Here is a 24857-nt window from a genome sequence, read left to right as displayed (position 1 = left end):
GGCATCTAGTTTGCCTTCAAGTTTCTTGGTTTCAGCTGCTGAAGATGAATTCGTGGCTACTTGATGCACTCCTCTAATGACTATAGCATCATTTCTGGCACTAAACTGTTGGGAGTTGGAAGCCATCTTCTTAATTAAATTTCTGGCTTCAGCAGGGGTCATGTCTCCAAGGGCTGCACCATTGGAAGCATCTATCATACTTCTGTCCATGTTACTGAGTCCTTCATAAAAATATTGGAGAAGAAGTTGATCCGAAATCTGATGGTGAGGGCAACTGGCACATAGTTTTTTAAATCTCTCCCAATATTCATACAGGCTTTCTCCACTAAGTTGTCTAATACCTGAAATATCTTTTCTGACGGGTGTGGTCCTGGAAGCAGGGAAATTTTTTTCTAAGAATACTCTCTTGAGGTCATCCTAGCTTGTGATGGACCTTGGAGCAAGGTAATACAGCCAGTCCTTTGCCACTCCCTCTAAAGAATGAGGAAAAGCCTTCAAAAATATGTGATCCTCTTGGACATCTAGGGGTTTCATGGTGGAGCAGACAATATGAAATTCTTTCAGATGTTTGTACGGGTCTTCACCTGCAAGGCCATGAAACTTTGGAAGCAAATGGATCAGTCCAGTTTTAAGAACATATGGGACATCCTCATCAGGGTATTGGATGCACAAGCTTTCGTAGGTGAAATCAGGTGCAGCCATTTCCCTTAGAGTCCTCTCACGGGGTGGAGGTTGTGCCATGTTCTCAGAATGTTCAAAATCAGAATGCTCAAAATTATAATGCTCAAAATCAGGATGTTCAAAATCACCTATAACAGAATGCACAGACTCACCAGTAATGGAATGCTCAGGATGATCAAAAGGTACAAAATGATGCCTAACTAATCTATGAAATGTCCTATATATCTCAGGATCAAAAGGTTGTAAGTCAGATGGATTGCCTCTAGTCATACACCACATTCAGCATACACAACTAGTTGCCTTCTCATGTAAATAAAGGTGTAGGTTTGAACTATAGCTACCCTCAAATGATATCCAAATGACTTGAAATTTTGTGAGCAACCTTATAAAATGATGAGAAGATAGCACATAAAATTTCAAACAAAAATTCATAGTCTAACTATGGAAGTTAAAAATGGTAGGTTAAGAAAATTAAGTGAATAAAACTTGAAAAATAAAAAACTTTTGACAGAATCACTTTTTTTGGATGATGGAGACCTTAGCCGGCCTATGGCAAACTGCCATGGCGTTGGAAATTTTTTTCTACCCCAAATACATATATAATAATTGCGATTCTGATAACCGGAGCAAAAGTTATGGTCGTTTGAAGTTTTGACAAAAATAAAATTTGCTACTTTTTTGGAACTTTCAAATCTGACCCAACTAAAGGCTCTAGCTATTTTTCCCACAAAATATAGATTAAAAGAAGTCACCATGAAAAATTTCAGCCAAAAATAACAACTATAGCTACTAAAACAAAAAATCCCAAATAATTCAGCAAGGGTGGTTGCTAAAATCCGTCGCTAAATGAAGCAGAAACGTAAATGAAAGTAGAAGAAGAAACAAGAATGAAATTGTAATTAGAAGCATAAAATAGAAAATTGCATTACGTGAACAATAGCATTAGAACAGAGAAAATGTAAAACCATAAACCCTATGCTCTGAATAATAGTCTCCCTGAATAGCCTTGCACGAATCCCAAGGCTGCTATTTAAAAGAGTCACTCAAAGTCACTGGGCCCTATTACATTATTCTGGCGCAAAACAAAATAAACACTGAACTACATAAAATAAAATTGCAATCTCCTAATAAGAAATTAACTAAGGTAAGTGCTACTTTATTTGCCCTCTTCAAGTCCACAACCAAAATCTGGATTAAGCCCAATGTTTCATTAATTCCTGAAATTAGATTAAAAGCATCAAATTAGCTAAATGAGCCCAAATAATAAAATTGCCTAATTAATTTGACAATTAAGATTAATCAGTAATTAAAATGGTGCAAAAAGGGTTTAAGAAATAGAAGAAAACGATGGCACATCAGAGGCATCACAGTAGCGGGCAACAGACGCACCACCACAGCCTCCAGAATCCATCTCACCTCATCTACAAAGGCTAGAGCATTGCCTACGACCCGTGGCCGACCAACAGGCACCCAACCACCGGAACAGGTACAAGCAGGTACTGGTTCTGTGATCAACAAATCACCATCCCGCGTCCAGCTCAAGACGTTAAAGAAGCGCTACTAGGAGGCAACCTAGAATTGGCTACAAAGAAGCTCCCTGCAAAGTAGTCCAAGAAGGGCACCATCGAAGAGGATTCCAATGTGGCCCCACAAGCTGACACAGGCTTTGACAAACACTGATTCCAGAGCATGGAACATCAATAGCATTTCGAGGCCATCAAAGGATGGTTATTCCTCAGACAGAGACATGGGCAGCTGAGGGATGATGAATTTCCGCACTTCCTTGGAGGAGGCGGAGCCATACAACCGGGATCACCAAACTTGTGATTTATCCTTCATTAATGCTTTCAGTTCTTCTATTATTTTGTTATTTCCCTTGTGATCTGACATTATCTACTTCCAATTATTATGTCCATTGTGATTAAACTGAACATGCAGTTATCTGTCGCATTGCGAGTAATTTATCGCTTTGGGCATATGGTCGTACTTACTTTACGACGATTTGTCTGAAACACAAAAAAAAAATGTGTAGGTCTTGTGCACTTTCATTCGCATGCCTATTTTTAATCTTTTGAAAAAAAAAACAAAAACAAACAAGAACAAAAAATATATCTTTCGGCTGAAAAGCCATCACACTTTTGAAAAGAAATAACTTCTAGCTTTTCTTTGAAAAAAATTTACTGATCATAACACCAGTTTTTGAAAAAAAATGTGTATGCACCTGAAGGGTGAATGCTGTGAAAATTTTCCCGAAAGCCCAAAATGGACTCGGATGAATGCATGAATTGATAAAAGTGTGAATGTATGTATACATGATTTTGATGATTTCAAAAGAAGAATCAAACAAAGTTGCTTCAAAGGATAATCATGGCTTCAAGATTAATACAAGATTGCTTCAACAAACAAAGTCTTGCTTCAAGATTAACTCAAGATCAAGCCTTGCCATTGAAACAAAGTGCTTTCAAGACATTCAAGGCTCTGGTAATCGATTACCAGGCAGTGTAATCGATTACCAGAAGGCAGGGTTGAGAAATAGCTGCTGAAAACGGTTTTGAATTTGAATTTTCAACATGTAAACGATTACCATATGTCTATAATCGATTACCGGCAACAAAACTCCTGAAATTCAAATTCAAAAGTCATGACCCTTCAAATTATAACTGTGTAATCGATTACACAGACATTGTAATCGATTACCAGTGGAGAGTTTTCAGAAGATCTGCCAACAGTCACATCTTTTCATTGGATTTGTGAATGGCCATCAAAGGCCTATAAATACGTGACTTGGGCACGAATTTTAAGAGAGAGTTTTGCTGATCCAAAATGTCTTATCCTCTTAAAAGACAATGAGAGAGATTCCAAGAGAACTTCATTGCCAAATGCTCTCTCAAGAACTCTTGGGCAAACACTTGCAAATCCATTAAGAGTTCATCCATGGATCTTCATTGTAATATTCTTCTCTTGAAGAGAGAATTCTTCTTCCATTCTTCTTACTCAATAAGATTGATTAAGAGACCGAGGGTCTCTTGAGTTGTAAGGATTCCTGAACACAAGGGATGGGTTATCCCTGTGTGCTTCAAAAGTTGTAAAGGATTTTACAAAGATAGTGGAAATCTCAAGTGGGTTGCTTGAGTACTGGACGTAGGCATGAAATTTTCCGAACCAGTATAAAACTGTGTTTGCATTCTCTCTTCCCTTATCTTATTTATTTTGTTGCAATCAATTGTGTCTTGCATGTTTAAAGAACGTTATTAAATTGATTGCAGCTTCTTCTGCATTCTAAGTTTATCCCTCTTAAGTTATTAAGGCCACAAGGTCCAACAAAAAGAACATGTTTTGGAAACACTGAGTTGACTTAAATAGGGAAAATGAATCCTGAGCCCTAGTGTCTCATGACCATAAAAACTTGATGCTTGAGTGTCCACATGGGTGCATGCATGACCAGTTTTGCATAAAATTTCCTAATCATCATTGTTGCATATGTGTCATGGAAATAATGTGGGACATCCCCTTTATCCCTGAACCGCTGGCCAAACCAACACCCTGATATATATCTTATCCAGCCGTTCTACAAGCCTTGAGCCAAAATCCCAACTCACCATAAACCTTGACCCAGGGTGAGAATGCCCATCCTTGCCCTCAGAAGAAAACAAAAAAAAGAAAAAGAAAGTTCCCGATCAAAGATCGGAAGAAAGCAAGAGAAGAAAATTCCCAATCAAAGATTGGGAGAAAGACAAAAAGAAACAAAATTCCCAATCAAAGATTTGAAGAAAACAAAAGAAATATACAGAAAAGGTCTTTGGACCAGGCAATATCTGAACAATACAGAATTATCAGAAGTAAACAAGAAAATAAGGAAAACCATGACTTGAAGTGGTCCCCTCCCTTTGATTGCCAACCAAAATCCTGTGCGCTAGCGACTTTCTTGCCCCGCACTAAACAAAAACAGAAAAGGAAAAGGCCCAAACACTCAGAGCCAAATTCCTCACCAAAACACCATTCCCGAAAAAGTCATGACATATCTATGGTTCGGAATTAGGATAAAACACTTACCTATGTGAGATTGATACACTTCGAGTGATTTTCTTCTATTTTGTTGGACCCAGTGTTTCCTCTAAATGGTCGTTTAGAAATGAAACGCTAACAACCAAAATCTCATTTATGGTTATGAGAAAATTTCATCAGCATACTCTCCTTCCCCAATAGACACATTGTTTTTCACCAAAAATCATATGTTGCTTTGATCAGTTGGAGGTTTTGTTTCTTTACTAAAACATGTTCGCATTTTAGTTAAGGAACACCGAGACTATTTTAGTCTCACACATCACAAAATCAAGAACTACGTAGGTATGAGTTCCTCATCACAAATTAAGGATACGTAGAAGCAAAATCCCTGGTTTTGTCGACCACCCCACGTTTTGTTACCGTCACCCAAGAGTCCGGTGGCATGCGGAGACACCCGACGGTAACTCGCAAACACCTTTTGCTATCCAGCGACCCAAGAGTCCGGTAGCATGCGGAGACAACCGACGGTAACCCACAAACACCCTTTATCCAGCGACCCAAGAGTCCGGTAGCATCCGGAGACACCTTACGGTTATCCACATCTCATCATTCGGAGACCCTAAGTCCGATTGAAAAGCAGAGACCAATGTGTTCATCTGCACCCTTTCTGGAGATGTTAGCATCTTCCGATAGAGACTATTTTAGTCTCACACCACTTTCTCAATAACTATGTAGGTCTGAGTTCCTCATCACAAATTAAGGATACGTAGGCGCAAAAGCCTCGCTTTTGTCGACCGCCCCACCTTTCGCTATCCTGACTCGAGAAGTCAGGTGGCAGGCGGAGATACCCAAGTGGTTATCCGTACAAAATGATTTTTGTTAACCCTGACCCGAGAAGTCAGGTGGGAGGTAGAGATACCCAAGTGGTTATCCGTATAAACAGTCTTTTGCCATCGCTCAGACTCAGAGTCCGGTAGCATGCAGAGACTAACATCGTCATCTGCACCCTTTGTCAACCAGGGGCAAACGAGCTTGTTGACACGTAGAGACTAATGTTGTCTTCTGCACCTTTGTCATCCAGAGACAGCAAGTCTGATGACATGCAGAGATACCCAAGTGGTTATCCTTACAAACCAACTTCTGTTAATCTCGACCCGTGAAGTCAGATGGCAGGCAGAAATACCCCAAGTGGTTATTTGTACAAACGCACTTCTGTTAATCCTGACCTGTGAAGTCAGGTGGCAGGCGGAAATACGCCAAGTGGTTATCTGTACACACACAGTTCTGCGACCCTGACCTGTGAGAAGTCAGGTAGCATGCGGAGATGCCCTCTATGGTAATCCGCACACATTTCAAAGACGACAATGTCTTCACCTCAAAAACATCAATATACTTTTCCCCTGTGCTTCGTAGGACTCGACCCCTGTGCTTCATAGGATGTGTGGGGTGCTAATACCTTCCCCGTGCGTAAAAACAACTCCCGAACCTTTCACGATTAAAGTTTGTAGACCACATCTTTCCGATTTTTCTGATGTTTTCCTTGAATAAACGTTGGTGGCGACTCCGTGCATTTTCCTTTCTTGGAAGACGCACCCGTGAGCCTCGCGTCGCCCTCCCGCCGAAGGGTAGGTTGCGACACATATATATGTTTAGGTAGCAAAAAATATCTCACAAATATATATATATGTTTAGGTAGCAAAATACCTCACATATGTGTTTAGGTAACAAAATACCTCAGATACGCATGCATATAATTTTAGATAGCGAAAATACTTTGAGTATGCCATTTTTGCTTAGATTTTTGCTTTAAGATGACATTTCCTTATAAACTGACTTTGCCAATGTGTCTTCACAGGAAATGGCTCTGAAGAAGCTCCCGGCGAAGAGGTCTAGGAAGGGCATCACTGAAGAGGGTTCCAATGTGGTCCCGCAAGCTGACACAGACTTCAACAGACACTGATTCCGAAGGTGGGGATGAAGACCAGGGGGATGAGGACATGGTTGACCTATTTGACTTCCTTGGAGGAAGTTGAGTCCTACGGTCGGGATCGCCAAACTTGTGATTGTCTTCATTACCTTTTGTTATTGTGTTATTTCCCTAGGATTTGACATTATCTGCTTCCTATTATTTCATCCATTGTGATTAAACTGAGCATGTCGTTATTGCTTTCAATTATATGTTGCATTGTCAGTAATTTTACTGCTTCTAGAAAATTTTCATACATACTCTACGATGGTTTGTCAGAAACTACAAAAATGAAGGTCTTGTGTCTTTCATTCGCATGCCTTTTTGATGAGTTGTAAATCTCGGACATCAACCGTGCCCGGGTTGCAAGCTGTTTTTGATCTTTTGTTTAAGAAAATTGATTTAAAAAATAGCCAAAACAAAAAAAAAACAACAAGCAAAAATGAAAAAAATATTTTTGACTAAAAAGCCAACACGCTTTTGAAAAGAAATAACTGCCAGTTTTTTCTTTGAAACAAAAATTCACTGATCAAACACACAAGTGGTTTTTGAAAAAAAAATGTGTGTGTACACCAAAAGGGTGAATGCGATGAATGCTTTCCCGAATGCCTAAAATGGGCTCGAATGTGTGCATAAATTGATAAAAGAGCATCTTTTGGAAACACTGGGTTGAATTAAATAGGAAAAATGAATCCTAAGTCTTAGTGTTACATGGCCATCAAACTTGATGCTTAAGTGTCCACATGGGTGCATGCATGATCAATTTTGCTTAAATTTATGAATCATCATTGTTATATGCATGTCATGGAAATAATGTGGGGCATTCCCTATTCCCTGAACCGCTTGCCAAACAAATACCCTGACATATGTCATGTCCGGCCTTCCGCAAGCCTTTTGGGCCAAAACCTCAATCCTTTAGCCATAAGCCTTGACCCAAGATAGGAACTTTTACCCTTACCCTCAGAAGGAAGAACAAAAGGGTCTCCCAAGAAAGAAGCTTCATTTACTATTAAGCTATGAATGCCCTTCAAAAAGAAAAAAAGGAAATCCCTGATCAAAGATTGGAGGAAAACAAAAGAAAAAAGAAAATCCCCGATCAAAGATTGGAGGAAAACATAGGAAAAAGAAAATCCACGATCAAAGATTGGAGGAAAACAAAGGAAAAAGAAAGATTCCCGATCAAAGATTGGAAGAAAGCAAAAGAAAATATACAGAAAGGTCGTTGGACTAGACAATATCTGAATAATGTACAGAACTGTCACAAGCAAGAAAGAAAAGAAAAAACAACCATGAATTGAGACGCATGAAGCAGTCCCTTTCTTGGTTACCCACCAAATCTTTGTGCCTGTGTCTCTTTCGTGTCGTGCCAAAAGAAACAGAAAAGGAAAAGACCAAAACACTCAGAGCCAAATTTCCCACCAAAAACACCATTCCCAAAAAAGTCTTGGTAATCCATGATTGCGCGTGTTATCTTTGATTTGATAGGAAATAATTTGCAAAGTCAAGTCATGACATATCTATGATTTGGAACTAGGATGAAACACTTGCCCGTGTGAGATTTATACACTCTAAGTGGTTTTCCTCTATTTTCAGTTGAACCCAGTGTTTCTTCTAAATGATCATTTAGAAATGTTGTCACACGGGCAAGTGTTTCCTTCCCCAATAGACACATTGTTTTTCTTCAAAATATATGTTGCTCTGATCGATTGGAGGTTCGTTTCTTTGCTAAAGCATGTTTTTATTTTAGTGAAAGAACGCCGAGACGACTTTAGTCTCACCTTCATCATCCAGAGACGGCGAGTCCAATAACGTGCAGAGACCAATATGGTCATCTACTCCCTTTGTCGAAGACCTTAGTGTCGTTCGACAGAGACTACATTAGTCTCACCTTTGCTATCCCGAGACAATCGAGTCTGATAGCATGCAGAGACACCTCATGGTTATCCACACCCTCGTCATCCGGAGATGGCAAATCCGATGACACGCAAAGACACCTTATGGTTATCCGCACCGTCGTCATTCGGAGACGGCAAGTCCGATGACACGCAGAGACCAATGTGGTCATATGTTCCCTTTGTCGGAGACCTCAGTGTCTTTCGATCGAGACTACTTTAGTCTCACCCTCGTCATTCGGAGACGGCAAGTCCGACGACATGCGGAGACACCTCATGGTTATCCGTACCCTCGTCATCCAAAGACGGCAAGTCCGATGACACGCAAAGATCAATGTGGTCATTTGCTCCCTTTGTTAGAGACCTCAATGTCTTTTGACCGAGACTACTTTAGTCTCACCCTCGTCATTCGGAGATGGCAAGTTCGATGACACATGGAGACTCCTCATGGTAATCTACACCCTCATCATCTAGAGACAATTAAGTTTGATGACATGCGGAGACACCTTATGGTTATCCGCACAATCATCATCTAGAGATGGCAAGCCCGATGACACACAGAGACCAATGTGGTCATCCGCGACCTTTGTCAACCAGAGGCAAGCAAGCCCGTTGATCGAGACTACTTTAGTCTCACCTTCGTCATCCAAAGACGACAAGTCAGATGACACATGAAGACCAATCATGGTCATTCGCAGCCTTTGTCAACCAGAGGCAAGTGAGTCCTTTGGTCGAGACTACTTTAGTCTCACCTTCGTCATCGAGAGACGGCAAGTTCAATGACATGCGGAGACCCATCATGGTCATCCGCTGGCTTCATCAACCAGAGGCAAGCGAGCCCATTGATCGAGACTACTTTAGTCTCACCTTCATCATCCAGAGACAACAAGCCGATGACACACGGAGACCAATCATGGTCATCTGCCACCTTTGTCAACCAGAGGCAAACGAGCTAGTTGATTGAGACTACTTTAGTCTGACAATTGTCATACAGAGACGGCAAGTCTGATGACACATGGAGACCAATAATGGTCATCTGCCACTTACGTCAACCAGAGGCAAGTGAGCCCGTTGATCGAGACTACTTTAGTCTCACCTTCGTCATCTAGAGACAACAAGTCCGATGACACGTGGAGACCAATCATGGTCATCCGCCACTGTCGTCAACCAGAGGCAAGTGAACCCGTTGACACATAGAGACCAACATGGTCATCTGCACCTTTTCATCGAAGACTCAATGTCTATCGATCAAGACTACTTTAGTCTCTATCACGCCATCCAGAGATAAGAAAGTCCACTGGTATGCAGGGACAATGATGGTCGCCCGTTTCTAATTATTTTGTCTTTAGATTTGTTGCAGTTCCCTTTGCTATCCGGAGGCAATTAAGTCCGATGACATGTAGAGACAAACATAGTCGTCTACTTCCCTCATCAAAAAACTCAACGTCTGTCGATCAAGACTACCGAAGTTTCCCCTGCTATCCCGAGACAAGCGAGTACGATAGCATGTGGAGACGTCATAGTTTTGCTGATTGAGCTATTGGTCGGTCGGGTGGGAATTCAACTCGAACAAAATTAATGTCTTATCTTTACTTCCCTTTTATCTCCAATAAAAGATAAGTAAAGAGGGGCAATTGTCATACCCTAATTTCGTTCAGGGACAATTGTTTGTCGGCATGCAGACCTTAATTGACCACTTTGAGTTGCTTAACACTCGTTGCCACGTAATCTGTAAAGTTTCATGACGTTTCGGAAAGAAATCAGCTAAAAACACAAAAATGAGGGTGCACTAATCAAACTGGGGGGTGTACCTAGCATCTGGGCCCATCTGGAATATTCTAGAAAAGGGATTGCTTCAGGTGGAAGCAACCCTAGGCGTGCTGGGCAACAACTACCTCCCCCATTTTCTTATATAATGGCGTGAGGGGGATGAGTTTTAGGGGTTCAACACTTGAGAAACTCAGAAATCACTTAAAATTCGTGAGGAGAAGAAGAAAGAAGGAAAAAATCAAGGCCGAGGTACTTCCGTAACGTTTCCATGATCAATTTGAGGGAAACAAAAATGGTGGTGAACTAATCAATTTGGGGGTGCACTCAAGAAACTTCATCAGGAAGCAACCAGCTCGACGAGCTAGGTGGCAAGCTTCTCCCCCTTTTTTCTATAAAAATGCCATGGGGGGCTGAAGGGAAGTGGTTAAAACTATTCTAGCACTCAAAATTCACTTAAAATTAGTGAGGCGAAAAAGAAAGAAGGAGACAATCAAGGCCGAGGCGCTTCCATAACGCTTTCGTGATCAAATCTATGGATGTTCTTCACTATTCTTCGTTTGTTCTTTGCCGTTCTTCGATCTTCAACCGGTTAGTTTTTGATTTTGAAGCTTTGAATTCATTCTATGCACCCTTAGGGGTCCATTCTTGCTTTGTATGTTTTCATCTTGATCTCATCTATTTTCGGTATTCCTTTTCTTCATTTAAGCATGTTTCAACCGATCGTTTAAGCCATAACCTCACTTAATTAATGTTTAAATGAATTTCAACCGATCATTTGTGTTGTAATCTCGTTCAATCGCCATTAAAGTAAAATTCATCTGATCGTTCATGTCGTGACCTCAGTTAATCATCAACAAAGGCAAGTTTCAACCGGACTGAAATAACCAAGGCTAAAATCACCTCACAAACCTGCAAAAAGGCTAAAATCACCTCACAAACTTGCAAAAAGGTCATTTTAAATCCGTTTCAATGTCCAATGCCTTAAACGGTCTCAGAGAACTACGTAGGTCTGATTTCCTCATCGCAATTGAGGATACGTAGGAGCAAAAGCCCCGCTTTTGTCGACCCCAAAAAGGGAGAGATTGTCAATGGTCCAACACCTTAACGTTTCTCTCTTTCCATAAAAATCAAGAGATCGTTAAAGGTTCGAAGCCTTAATGATTCTCTCCTTTCAAAATCAAGAGATTATTAAAGGTCCAACTCCTTAACTTTCCTCTCTTTTCAAAAACCAAGAGATCGTTAAAGGTCCAATGCCGTGACATTTCTTTCCTTTCAGAAACTAGATATCGTTGAAGGTCCAATGTCTTAATGTTTATCTCCTTTCAAAACCAAGAGATCGTTAAAGGTCCAACGCCTTAACGTTTCTCTCTTCTCAAAAATCAAGAGATCGTTGAAAAGGGTCGAGCGCCTTAGCGATTCTCTCTGTTCAAAAAATCAAGAGATTGTTCAAAGGGTCCGGCGACTTAACGATTCTCTCCTTTCAAGAATCGAAAGATCGTTTAAAGGTCCAACGCCTTAAACGACTTTTGTTCGATTAAAATCAATCTTGCAAAAAAAGATAAAAACAACTTAACTAGTGATTAGTTCTTAAAGAACTGCGTAGGTTTGATTTCCTCATCACAACTGAGGATACGTAGGAGCGAGGGAAACACCCTTGTCGACCACAAAAAGGTAAAAAATATAAAAAGGAAAAAAATATAAGAAATATAAAAAAGCAAAAAATACATAAAAACATAAAAAAGGAAAATACATAGTTTTGAAGTCATATTTGCACACTCGAGTAGCGGCTGTCGTCCCTTGTGATGGACGCACATGGGGTGCTAATACCTTCCCCGTGCGTGAAAACAACTCCCGAACCCTCATTTTCAAAATACGCAGACCATCGTCTTTTTGGTTTTTCTGACGTTTTCCTCGAATAAACATTGGTGGCGATTCCACGCATTTTCTTTCGATGGACGATGCACCCTTGGCCCACACGAGAGGCCTTTTCGAGCCCTCACCGGTGGTCTGGTTGCGATAGAATCCTAAGGAGTCTGCATGAGCGACTAGCATCAAATGGACCCCACTATCACAAGTATATTTGGGCATCTTCCACCAGCTCTTGGTCAAATGAGTTTTCCTCTCAACAATTACAAGTGTGTGCAGGTTCCATTTCAGAATCCAAACCTAATAGCAAAATTAGTCATTCCTTGATCCTCATGGGATTTATTGGGCTTTGTCATACCCTAATTTCGTCCGGGGATTATTATTTGATGATATACAACCTTTGATTGGCCGCTTCGAGATACTTGACACCCTTTGTTGCACAATATGTGAAGTCCCGAGACATGCCGAGAATCAAAAAGGAAGCAGGCTTACGCGATCCGTGAAAATTCTGTAATGTGACGGAAATCGAAAGGAGGTGTTTTTCGCAATCCGTGAGTTTTCATAACTTCTTCGAAAGCTAAAAAAGAGTAAATACATAATCCGTAAGGATTCGTAATCTTGTGGAAGGAAAATAAGTATCGTTACGAAATTCGTAAAGTTTCGTAACGTTACGGAAAAAGAATTACCAAAAAAGGTAAAGGGGGGTGCATTTAGTAAAAAGGGGGGGTACAAATAACAATCACGCCTACTTGGGCCTTCCAGATTCTTCCTCCAGAAGGCTGTTGCTTCTGGAGGAAGCAACCTTGCCCGCCCGGGCGAGCTGGGTGGCAAGCTCCTCCCCTATTTTGCTATAAATAGGGGGAGCAATGAAGGGAGAAGGGGCTCAACCTTCTTGGCACTTCTTATTCTCTCGAAATTGCTGAGGAAAATTGTTTCCGTGAAGAAAATCCAAGCCGAGGCGCTTCCATAACATTTCCGTGAGTAATTACGCGAAGATTTTCAACCGTTCTTCGACATTCATCGTTCGTTCTTCGTTTTCTTCAGTCTTCAACTGGTAAGTACCCCGAACCAAGCTTTTCAATTCATTCCATGTACCCGTGGTGGTCCACATTTTGTTTCATGTATTTTTATTCTCATTTTCATTGGCTTTCTATACCCCCTTTTGACGTGCTTCAGTCATTTATTTAAGTAATTTCTCGCCTAATAAAAAAATAAAATAAATTTCCACCGATCATTTGAACTGTATCATCCGTTAATTTCATTTAAAATGAATTCCGACCGTTCGGTCGTGCCGTAACCACGTTGGAAATAAAAAAATAGGTAAAATAATAATATAATAATAAAAAATATCTTGTAGTAAAATGAAGCGAAAAAAAAAAATCAATCGGACGTTTTCTCTTAGGGATTTCTCATTCTTAATTGGATTGACTAATAACTAAAGTGAAACTAAGGCTAAAATCAACTCGCCTAGTCAATCTCGTCCACAAAAAATAGGGTTTGAAAGTTTATCATTTCAGTTTCTTACCAAGTAAAAAGGATCATTTTTAAGGTCCAACGCCTTAAAAATGATCACAATTCAAGTAAAAAGAATCACGGGCTTCACTCTTAAGGAAGAACTACGTAGGTCTGATTTCCTCTTTGATGGAGGGTACGTAGGAGCAAGAGCCCCGCTTTTGTTGACCTCAAAAAATAAAAAGAAATAAAAGTTAAGATAACACAATTTCACAATTCTAAAAAAATAGGTTGTTGTCCTTTGAGACAAACGTGAGAGGTGCTAATACCTTCCTCAAACGTAAATACAACTCCCGAACTTAGAATTTTCATTTTGACCGGTTTCCTTCGGTTTTCCCGACGTTTTCCATAAATAAACATTGGTGGCGACTCCGCGCATCTTTCCTCCTTTGGAAAACGCACCCATGAGTCTCGCCTCGCTCGCCCACAAAAGGGCACGTTGCGACAGTTGGCGACTCCACTGGGGACTATTTTTGTGAGTTAGGCCTATTTTAAGGAATTGTGGATTTGTGAAACTTTGTGTGTGCATTTTTTGAACTGTGTAAAATGTAAATAACTGTTGTCTATTTCGCATTCTTTACACTGCATTCTAAGCACCCACAGGTTTGAGTAAAAAAAGGGGGCCCTACACCTGGGTTCATGGGAATTTAAGGAGTGGAGGTGAATCTAGCATCATGCTAGGTCTCCGACTTGCTTGATAATAGTGAAACCTCATCTAGAGCTTTCTCTCTTTATAATGTGTTGTCGCTGGTATTCCATACCGCCACAATATTATTATCTTGAGTGATGATAGCTCTAGAAAACAACCGTGTGAGTTATGAATTGTTGGGGAGTAGTTATTAGAGACCCCTAGATATTGTCCTATAGGTTCCCAAAATAGGGGCAAAGAGCAAACACACTTCGTGCCATTTGTTATCATGCATCTTTTGATAAATAGCACTAGTTTATAGTTTTGCTAGTGATGTTTGGTTTCTTCGACATGGAAACCTGTCCCGCAGTAGAAGAATTGCTTCAGCGGCTCATGGATTGCAGGCAGCTTGGAGTGTCCATAAGAGGGAGGGAAGAACCACAAATTTGCATGCAGTCGGAAGAGAAGAAGGTTCCTCTAACCCCCAAGGCCCTAGTGATATGTTTTACTAGGAAAGGGACCGGCTCCACACCCATATACCCCCGGACAGCGCCCAAGCCAACGCCATTTGCATATCAAAGTAATAAGGTCGTTCCGTGGAAGTATACCCCTCCCGCGTTCAGCGAAAGAGTTGCACCGAAGTTGACTCCCTGTCAGCTAAGGTGACCAACATCACCAGCCTCAGTGGCGTAACCCGCAGTGGTCGGGTGTTCGCTTCCCCTCACCCGGCGGAGTTGCCCTCCAAGGGGAAAGCGCCCATGGTCCAAGAGCCCACAGACGTAGCCACCCCCTCGAAAGAAGTAGATCCTCCAATGGTAAGAAGGGCTGAAAAGAAAGAAGGTCTTCAAGGAAAGCGCCCATGGCCGGCATATTGTTATGCAATAGAAGAAGAGCGGGATGGGAAACCGTGGTGTCATAAATGTCAGGCATACGCGGACAATGTCAATGTTCCGCCACATCCTCTGAATGTTATGGCCGCTCCTTCGCCTTTTTCCATGTGGGGAATAGATGTCATTGGGGCCATTGAACCCAAAGCGTCGAATGGTCACCGCTTCATTCTTGTGGCGATAGACTACTTCACCAAATGGGTCGAAGCAGCTTCTTATACTAATGTCACGAGGAGTGTGGTAGTCAGATTCATCAAGAGGGTGCTGATTTGTCGATACGGACTCCCTAGGAAAATCATTACTGACAATGGCACCAATCTGAACAACAAGATGATGCAGGAAATGTGCGAGGATTTCAAGATCCAGCATCATAACTCCACCCCTTATCGGCCGAAGATGAATGGGGCTGTAGAGGCTGCGAATAAAAATATTAAGAAGATTGTTCAGAAGATGACAGTGTCATACAAAGATTGGCATGAGATGTTGCCTTTCGCCCTGCACGAATATAGAACCTCGGTACGAACTTCTACTGGGGCAACGCCGTATTCTTTGGTTTATGGGATGGAAGTAGTACTCCCATTTGAGGTGGAGGTTCCTTCTTAGAGGATAATAGCGGAATCAGGCCTAGAAGAGTCAGAATGGGCTGAAGCACGCTACGACCAACTTAACCTTATTGAAGGTAAGAGTTTGGCAGCCATGAGCCATGGGCGTCTGTATCAACGAAGGATAAAGAACGCATTCGACAAGAAGGTACGCCCGCACAAGTTCAACGAGGGGGACCTCGTGCTGAAGAAGATGTCCCACGCTGTTAAGGATAATCGAGGCAAGTGGGCCCCGAATTATGAAAGACCTTTTGTAGGTACTTAGGGATGGAGGCAAATGGAGGATAGGGTCACGACCGACCGTTGTCCCTTCCCGGCGCTAGACAAGCAGAGAACATCGCTGCATGGCAGCCCAATATCCTTTGAATTCATAGTATTTTATTACTATTATTTGTTTTAAATAAAGTAATCGACGCCTGATTCTAACTTAAGTAGGTTCAAGTAGGCAAACGCTAACCCGTAAGGGGGGGAGGCATGGTTAATGTTTCTCAAAAAAAAAAGTACAGGTTAGCTCGCCTGGGCGAGCAACCCCTGTACGAAAATATAAAAGGGTGGAGGGGGAACGTTTTCTTCACCCAAAACTCTTCCCCCTCACTTCAAAAACCCCCAAGCTCACGGGAACTACAAGAACAGCAGCCCCCAAGCTTCCATTGTTGAGTTTTTGCTTCCCTTTTCACGCTTTAATTCACTCCCCACAAGTAAGTGCAATTTCCCTTGGTTATTTGGCTCTCCATTGATGTGTTTTGGTGCTTTAGTTGCTCATTTTTTGCAAAATTCGTGAAGCAATTCGCATCTGAATCCATGCTTGTTTTGTTGAGTTGAGGGTTTGTGTGAGAAGGCATTAGGCCTATGTTGTATTCTGAAGCAATGGGGCATGCCACATTGTCCCCATTCTCTTGCAATTTGTGTCCAAACGTGTGCCCTCCAAGTGCTCGGTGAAATGCCCCAATGATATATGAATATGATTTTGTGAAATTGGGATGGTGGGACTGCTTTATAGAGACAACATAGGAGATTCAAAATAGGTGCCCGAATGAAATTTCAAGCTTAGGAACCCAAACTTTTTAGCTTCAATGCAAGAAGACATACTCATGGCTAGGAATCCAAATTTTGGTTTTAGAATTAGAAAAGCATGAAAATTAGGACTTGCTTGTGAGAGAGTTTGATCGAATTTGGGCTGCCCCATGTTTGATACTTTGCACCAAAGTAATATAAAAAATACCTTGCAATAGTATGTATATATAGGTAAATAAAAGGGGCATGAAATTCTTTGCAAAGGGTGAATGAATATTGAGGTCGCTTCCTAAATGAATGTATGATAGCACGGAATTCCCTTTTGAATGCAAGTGTGTGCATAATGTAAATAGCTTGCCAATATGAATAAATGTGAGTGAAACAATAAAAATTTGTATGATATATATTTCAAATATATGTAGGTAGTTTGTAATAGCAAATGTTTAGGATATAAATTAGGTGTGAATTTGGACGCAATGCCTTGAGCGTAAGAATATATGTTCTTTTCAAATGTATATATGTGTGTGACAATTAGAATGTGTTGGATGGCCTCTATGTTGATATAAATGGTAGGATATTCCACACGTACGCGTGTGCATAAATAGATTACATGAGTTCGTTCTAAAATCAGAGGGATTAGCATGACATTTTTTGCGTTAAGATAAGCATTATCTTGTAAAACTAACTTCCAAATGTTGGCTTTCACAAGAAATGGCCCCAAGGAAGCTTTCCTCAAAGAGATCCAGGAAGGATAAAGTGGCTGAAGGAACCAGTTCCACTCCCGAATATGGCAGCCACCGTTTTAGGAGCGCTGAGCACCAGCAGCGCTTCGAGGCCATCAAGGGATGGTCATTTCTCCAGGAGCGACGCGTCCAGCTCAGGGATGACGAGTATACCGACTTCCAGGAGGAGATAGTTCACCGACGGTGGGCATCACTGGTTACCCCCATGGCCAAGTTCGACCCAGACATAGTCCTCAAATTTTATGCCAATGCTTGGCCTACAGAGGAGGGCGTGGGAGATATGCGATCCTGGGTGAGGGGTCAATGGATCCCGTTCGATGCGGATGCTCTCACCCAGTTCCAGGGATACCCTTTAGTGCTGGAGGAGGGCCAAGAATGCGAGTATGGCCAGAGGAGGAACCGGTCCAACGGGTTTGATGAGGAGGCCATCGCCCAGTTGCTATGTATACCGGGGCAGGATTTTGCCCGGACTGCTGCTGGAAGATGGGTGCGGATCAAGCGCACCCACATGACCACCCTGACTCAGATCTGGATGACTTTGCTGCTCAACAACATCCAGCCCAGCGATCATAATTCCGACCTACCCCTGCCGAAGTGTCAGCTGGGAGCGGAGCCACATGATTGGGAGATCCCTAGATCCGTATTTCTTTTTTTGTTTCCATTTTTTCCTATTACCTATCATCTTATTTTTTGTTTAACTGAGGGACTAATGTTTGTTTCGTTTTGGTTGACTTTTGTTTTGTACATACATATCGTTTGCGTTGTTACGTCTGTACTTGTTTCGTTGTTGTCAATAGTGTTTGTAGAAATTCCGGAATCGCGTAGAATTTTTTTCATTTTAGGAACATCGTCCTAAAAATAAAATGAACCAAAATCATGATAAAAAAAGAGAGAAGTGTAGTGAATAAAATGTCTGCGTATATAAAGAAAAAGGAAAATGTGCATAGAAGGGTTTGTCATACCCTAATTTCGTCCGGGGACCTTTGCTTGATGACATGCAACTTTTGTTTGGTCCTTGTGAGGTGCTTGGCACTCATCATTAGGCAATTTGTGAAATTCCGGGACATGCTGGAAAACAAAAGAAAATATTGATGCACAATCCGTAAAGTTCCGTGACACACCGGAAATCAAATGGGAGCATCGTTGCACAATTAGTGAGGTTCCGTAACATTCCGTAAGTCAAAAAAGGGGATGATTATGTAATCCGCAAGGCTCCGTAACATTACGGAAAGAAAACAAGTATCGTTACGAAATTCGTAAGTTTCCGTAACTTTACGAAAAAAGAATCACCAAAAAAAGGCAGGGGGTGTACTTAGTAAAAATGGGGGTGCAAATAGCAACCAGGCCCACTTGAGCCCTCCAGAAGATTCCTCCAGAAGGCTATTGCTTCTGGAGGAAGCAACCCTGCTCGCCTGGGCGAGCTGGGTGGCAAGCTTCTCCCCCAATTTTCTATAAATAAGGGGAGAAGTGAAGTGGAAAAGGTTTCAGCCCCTTAGGCACTTCTCTCTCTTTCGAATTTGTTTAGAAAAATTGTTTCCGTGAAGAAAATCCAAGCCGAGGTGCTTCCGTAACGTTTCCGTAACGTTTCCGTGAGTGATTTCGCGAAGGTTTTCGACCGTTCTTCAACCTTCTTCATTCGTTCTTCATCGTTCTTCAGTCTTCAACGGGTAAGTACCTCGAACCAAGCTTTTCGATTCATTCTATGTACCCGTGGTGGTCCACATTTGGTTTCATGTATTTTTATTCTCGTTTCATTTACTTTTTATACCCCCTTTTGACGTGCTTAAGCCATTTTATTTAAGTCATTTCTCGCTTAACCTAAAAATAAAATAAATTTCCACCGATCGTTTGAATTGTATTATCCGTTAACTTCGGTTAAAATGAATTCCGACCGTTCGGTCGTGCCGTAACCACGTTGGAAATAAAAAACGAGGTAAAAAAATAATATAATAATCAAAAAAATACCTTTTAGTAAAATAAAGCGGAAAATCAATTGGACGTTTTCTCTTTGGGATTTCTCATTCTTAATTGAATTGACTAATAACTAAAGTGAAACTAAGGCTAAAATCAACTCGCCTAGTCAAGCTCGTCCACAAAAATAGGTTTTTGAAAGTTTATCATTTCAATTTCTTACTAAGTAAAATGGATCATTTTTAAGGTCCAACGCCTTAAAATGATCACCTTTCAAAGAAAAAAAAAAGGATCACTTGATTCACGCATAAGAAAGAACTACGTAGGTCTGATTTCCTCATCGCAATTGAGGAATACGTAGGAGCAAAGGGAAACACCTTTGTCGACCACAAAAAGAGAAAAAATATAAAAAGGGTATAAAGGATATAAAGACATAAAAAGATAACGTAAAAATCAAAGTCATGTTTGCACATTCGATTAAAGGCTGTCTTCCCTTGGGACGGACGTGTGGGGTGCTAATACCTTCCCCGTGCGTAAATACAACTCCCGAACCTTTCACTTAAAAGTTCGTAGATCGCGTCTTTTCCGGTTTTTCCGACGTTTTCCTCAAATAAACGTTGGTGGCGACTCCGCGCGTATTCCTTTCGTGGAACACGCATCCCGCGAGTCACACGTCGCCCTCCCGCCGAAGGGTAGGTTGCGACAGTTGGCGACTCCGCTGGGGAGGTTTTTTAGAGAGTTAGGCCATTTAATCTTGTGCAATGTTTTACCGTGACTTACTCCTTTGTTGGGTTTCCCTTCATTATGTTCTTGTATATATAACTCATTGATGTTTTTTGTGCATTTGTAAGTGTATGCTTGAGGTAAATATTTATTCATTTGATGCACACAAACACTAACACTATTTGCACACACGGTGAGTTGAAAAAAAAAGGGGCCCTATACCCGGGTTCGTGGGAACATAAGGAGTAGAGGTGAATTTGTGATCATGCTAGGTCTCCGACTTGCTTGATTACAGTGAACCCTCATCTAGAGTTTTTCTCTTTGAAAACATATTGTTGCTAGTAGTCCCTACTGCTGCAGTATGTTCTTCGAAGGGGATGATACCTCTAGAAACCATCAAGAGAGATATGGCTACCTTGGGGGTTATCACTAAAAGCCTAGTTAGATCTTTCCCTTATAGGTCCCTTAAATAGGGGCATGGAGCAAACACGCTGCGTGCCATTTTTCACACTGCCATGCATAAGTATCATATACCCTTTTGCTTATATTTGTTTGTGAATATTGTCGTACTATGTACATCCCCGTGTTGTGCCTTTCGCATATGCATCATGTGTGGGTTTCGTCTTTGATCCCCTCACTTTAGCAAACCGACGGAGGGTCCGTGTCGCCTTCTTAAAAACATACGTTTGGTGCCACGCTGCCCAAACGTTGTATGCAAGAAGGAAACAATTTCTCGGGCTCCCGTATTCGTAAATTGCATCTGTGTCATATGCATTTCTTCATGCATTCATCCATTCCACCCATGATAGATGTCGGAGTTTTGATTCGCACTAGATTTTATTTCACTTTAGTAAAACATGGGATCAAGTCAAAAGCCTTCGCTTAAAAAGAGGTTCTATCAAGTCAAAATCAAGAGCTTAGAGGTCACTAGTTTACGAGAGTTGGGGAAATTAATGGGTCAACTTCAACGGCAAGCCTTCCGCAAAGCCTATGGTAAGATTTGGGACCTAGCTAGGGTAGAAGTCTCCATGGAACCGATTGAATCCCTTTCCCAGTATTATGACCAGCCCCTAAGGTGCTTCACATTTGAGGACTTCCAGCTAGTACCGACTGTGAAAGAGTTTGAAGAAATCCTGGGATGCCCATTGGGAGGAAGGAAGCCATATCTTTTCTCTGGGTTCTATCCCTCCACGACAAGAGTTGCCAAGGTAGTGAGAATCTCAGCACAAGAGTTGGACCGTGTAAAGCAAAACAGGAATGGGGTAGTCGGAGTACCAAGGAAGTGTTTGGAGGAAAGGGCAAAGGCCTTGGCAAATCAAGGCGAATGGGCTTTCTTTTCTTGACATCTTGGCGCTTTTGATCTTTGGAGTTGTCCTCTTTCCGAATATGGAAGGGTTAGTGGACCTAGCAGCGATTGACGCTTTCCTCGCCTTTCATCATGGCAAGGAAAGCCCGGTCGTCGCCATTTTGGCCATGTATGACACGTTCGACCGGGGATGTGAAAAGAGCAGCGCAAGAATTGTTTGTTGTGCACTGGCTCTCTATGTGTGGCTGGTTTCACACCTTTTTCTCCAAGAAGACAGGCTCGTCTATCCGCTACAAGGTCACCGCTCGTGCGTCGAAAAAGAAAAGGTGAATTGGGACCAACTCTTGGCTAGCATGGAGGGGCGTCTGTTAATTGGTTCCCTCGCTAGAAGGAAGGAAGAATCAGGATTCTATCTTCATGCGAAGGATGTCCAAATGTTCCCTTGATGGGAACAAGGGGTTGTATTAATTATAAATCCCGTCCTCGCCATAAGACAGCTTGGCTACCCCATGAGAGGAGTGCCATCAGACGAAAGCATCACGCCTTTCATCGCACGGGGTTTCAGTGACCACAACGCGAGGGTACTCCAAGGAGTTCGCAAGGCATGGGATGCGGCGTGAAGAAAGGACAGAGAGCTTAGGGGAAGCAGTAATGGGATCATCGGCGGCTATCATAAGTGGCTGAGAGTCCGGACACAAGGATTGGATTGGCTCCCAAATCTAAAGACTGTGAGAGACAATGAGGTTAAAGCTTCGGAAGAAAGTGATGAGGTACAAGCCCTAAAGGCAAAGCTTGAAAGAGCCCGGGTAGTCAAAGAGAAGTTCAAGTCCATAGCCATCAAAGTCTGAAGAGAGTATGATGAACTAAGGGACGTCAATATGGCCACCGATGAAGCCTTGGAATGAGAAACCAAGAAGGCCCGAAAGGAAGAACACGACCAAAACAAGTTTTGAGGGGCTTTATAGGGCAGCAATAGTAAGCTCAAGCTCCGAAGAGGTGAAAGGAATCATCACGGGTCAAAGGCATGATCTTGAAGGACGAGCTAAAGGCTTGCCTTAGGTCGAAAAGAAATTTGTCCCAACAGTTAAGCGAGACTGAAGGGAATATGTGGGCCATCATCAATGAGTGCAAAGAGAAGCTAAATCTAGCAGCGACTCACGAACAAAGGCTAGAGGATGAGTACGCCAAGATATCAGCAGAAAGGGAAGCAAGGGAAAGGGTAATTGATTCGTTGCACCAAGAGGCAACAATGAGGATGGACCGATTTGCTCTTACTTTGAACAGGAGTCAAGAACTACCCCGATTGCTAGCCAAGGCCAAAGCAATGGCGGACACCTACTCCGCCCCCGAAGAAATTCATGGGCTTCTCGGCTATTGTCAGCATATGATAGACTTAATGGCCCACATAATTAGAAATCGCTAGAAAACTTGTATGGTCTCTCAGACCTTGACTAGATACGACTTTCTGAAATAAAATGAGTTGGTCCCATGTTTCTACTCCAAAAAGCTTGTGCGAATCAAATCACTCCTGCATTTTATCTCTAGCATGCATTTTTTCTTTCTTTACCCACTCCTCACGTTTGGTTTTTTAGGGAAAAACACCATAACTAAACGCGCCACAAGGCATCCCTATCGCACCAGATCCAAATCTAGAACGATGGGTGATCAAGAGGAGACACAAGAACAAATGAAAGCCGACATGTCGACTCTGAAAGAACAGATGGCTTCCATGATGGAGGCCATGTTGGGAATGAGGTAGCTCATGGAGAAAAACGTGGGCACCGCTGCCGCTGTTAGTTCGGCTGCCGAAGCAGACCCAACTCTCTTGGCAACCGCGCACCATCCTCCCTCAAACATAGTAGGACGGGGAAGGGACACACTGGGGCACGATGGCAACCCTTATGGATTGCCACCCAACTACTCACCACCCATCCTACAAGACGATGCGGGCCATATTGCTTCTCCCGTCCTTGAAAGAGAGCCTCCTCAACAGCCCGACGAGGTCCACAAAGACCCTCAAGACTATGCTCGAAGGGATGTCGAGTTCTGTCCCTCGATCCCCGAAGGGCTGGCACCCAGCACGTTGCCTCAGCCCAACATCACGACACAACCAATAGTTTTGTCCACGGAAGGACCGCCCCCGGCAACTGAAGAAAGGAGGAAGCTCGATCTCCTCGAGCAGAGATTGAGAGCCGTGGAAGGATTTGGGGACTATCCGTTCGCAGACATGATGGATCTTTGCTTAGTACCCGATGTTGTTATCCCCCCGAAGTTCAAAGTACCGGACTTCGACAAGTATAAAGGGACGACTTGTCCCAAAAACCATCTCAAGATGTACTGTCGCAAGATGGGCGCACACTCTAAGGATGAGAAGCTATTAATACACTTTTTTCAAGATAGCTTGGCCGGAGCCGCGGTAGTTTGGTACACTAATTTGGAAGCCTCCCGTATCCGTACTTGGAAGGATCTGATTACTGCCTTCCTAAGGCAATATCCGTACAATTCCGATATGGCTCCCGATCGCACTCAGCTGCAGAATATGTTCAAGAAAGAGGGCGAAACCTTTAAAGAATACGCACAACGGTGGAGAGATCTGGCGGCACAAGTGGCTCCTCCCATGGTTGAGAGAGAGATGATCACCATGATGGTAGACACTCTGCCAGTGTTCTACTATGAGAAGCTAGTAGGTTACATGCCGTCTAGCTTCGCGGACCTAGTGTTCACCGGGGAAAGAATCGAGGTAGGGTTGAAAAGAGGAAAGTTCGATTACGTTTCCTCCACGAGTGCGAATGCCAAAAGAATCGGGACAACGGGGGCAAAAAGGAAGGAAGGAGATGCCCATGCCGTCTCTTCAACGCCCGCGTGGGTCAAACCCCCGCAGACACCTCATGGTACCCATCAATACGCGCAACATCACCCGAGCTTCTCGGTGCATACCGGGAACGCCTCTAGTTCAGCACCTGTGCAGCCTAAGACACCCACCCAGAGGGAAGCTCCCCAAGTTCCAATTCCGAACACAGCTCACCCGGCCGATAATTCCAACGCAACAAGGAACTTCCCTCCGAGGCCATTTCAAGAATTCACCCCACTCCCAATGACGTACAAAGACCTCTTGCCGTCCCTCATCGCCAACCATTTGGCCGTGGTAACTCCCGGAAAGGTCCTCCAACCCCCTTTCCCAAAGTGGTATGACCCTAACGCAACTTGCAAGTACCATGGGGGTGTCCCGGGGCATTCCATTGAAAAATGCTTGGCCCTTAAATACAAGGTCCAACATTTGATAGATGCTGGATGGCTGACTTTCCAAGAGGATCGGCCCAATGTGAAAACCAACCCGCTCGCCAATCATGG

The 24857-nt window shown here is 42.6% G+C and overlaps 1 non-coding gene across 1 annotated transcript; it reads left to right on the top strand.

Annotated features, from left to right (window-relative positions):
• Window positions 1-255: 255 nt before the first annotated feature.
• LOC113001558 (small nucleolar RNA R71) lies at window positions 256-364 on the top strand. Its single transcript, XR_003266952.1, has one exon. It is a non-coding gene; the product is annotated as a small nucleolar RNA R71 (small nucleolar RNA).
• Window positions 365-24857: the final 24493 nt, after the last annotated feature.

Source organism: Glycine max, chromosome 4, assembly GCF_000004515.6.
Source record: "Glycine max cultivar Williams 82 chromosome 4, Glycine_max_v4.0, whole genome shotgun sequence".
NCBI classification, from domain to species: domain Eukaryota; kingdom Viridiplantae; phylum Streptophyta; class Magnoliopsida; order Fabales; family Fabaceae; genus Glycine; species Glycine max.
This window is presented reverse-complemented; position numbering and strand designations above follow the sequence as displayed.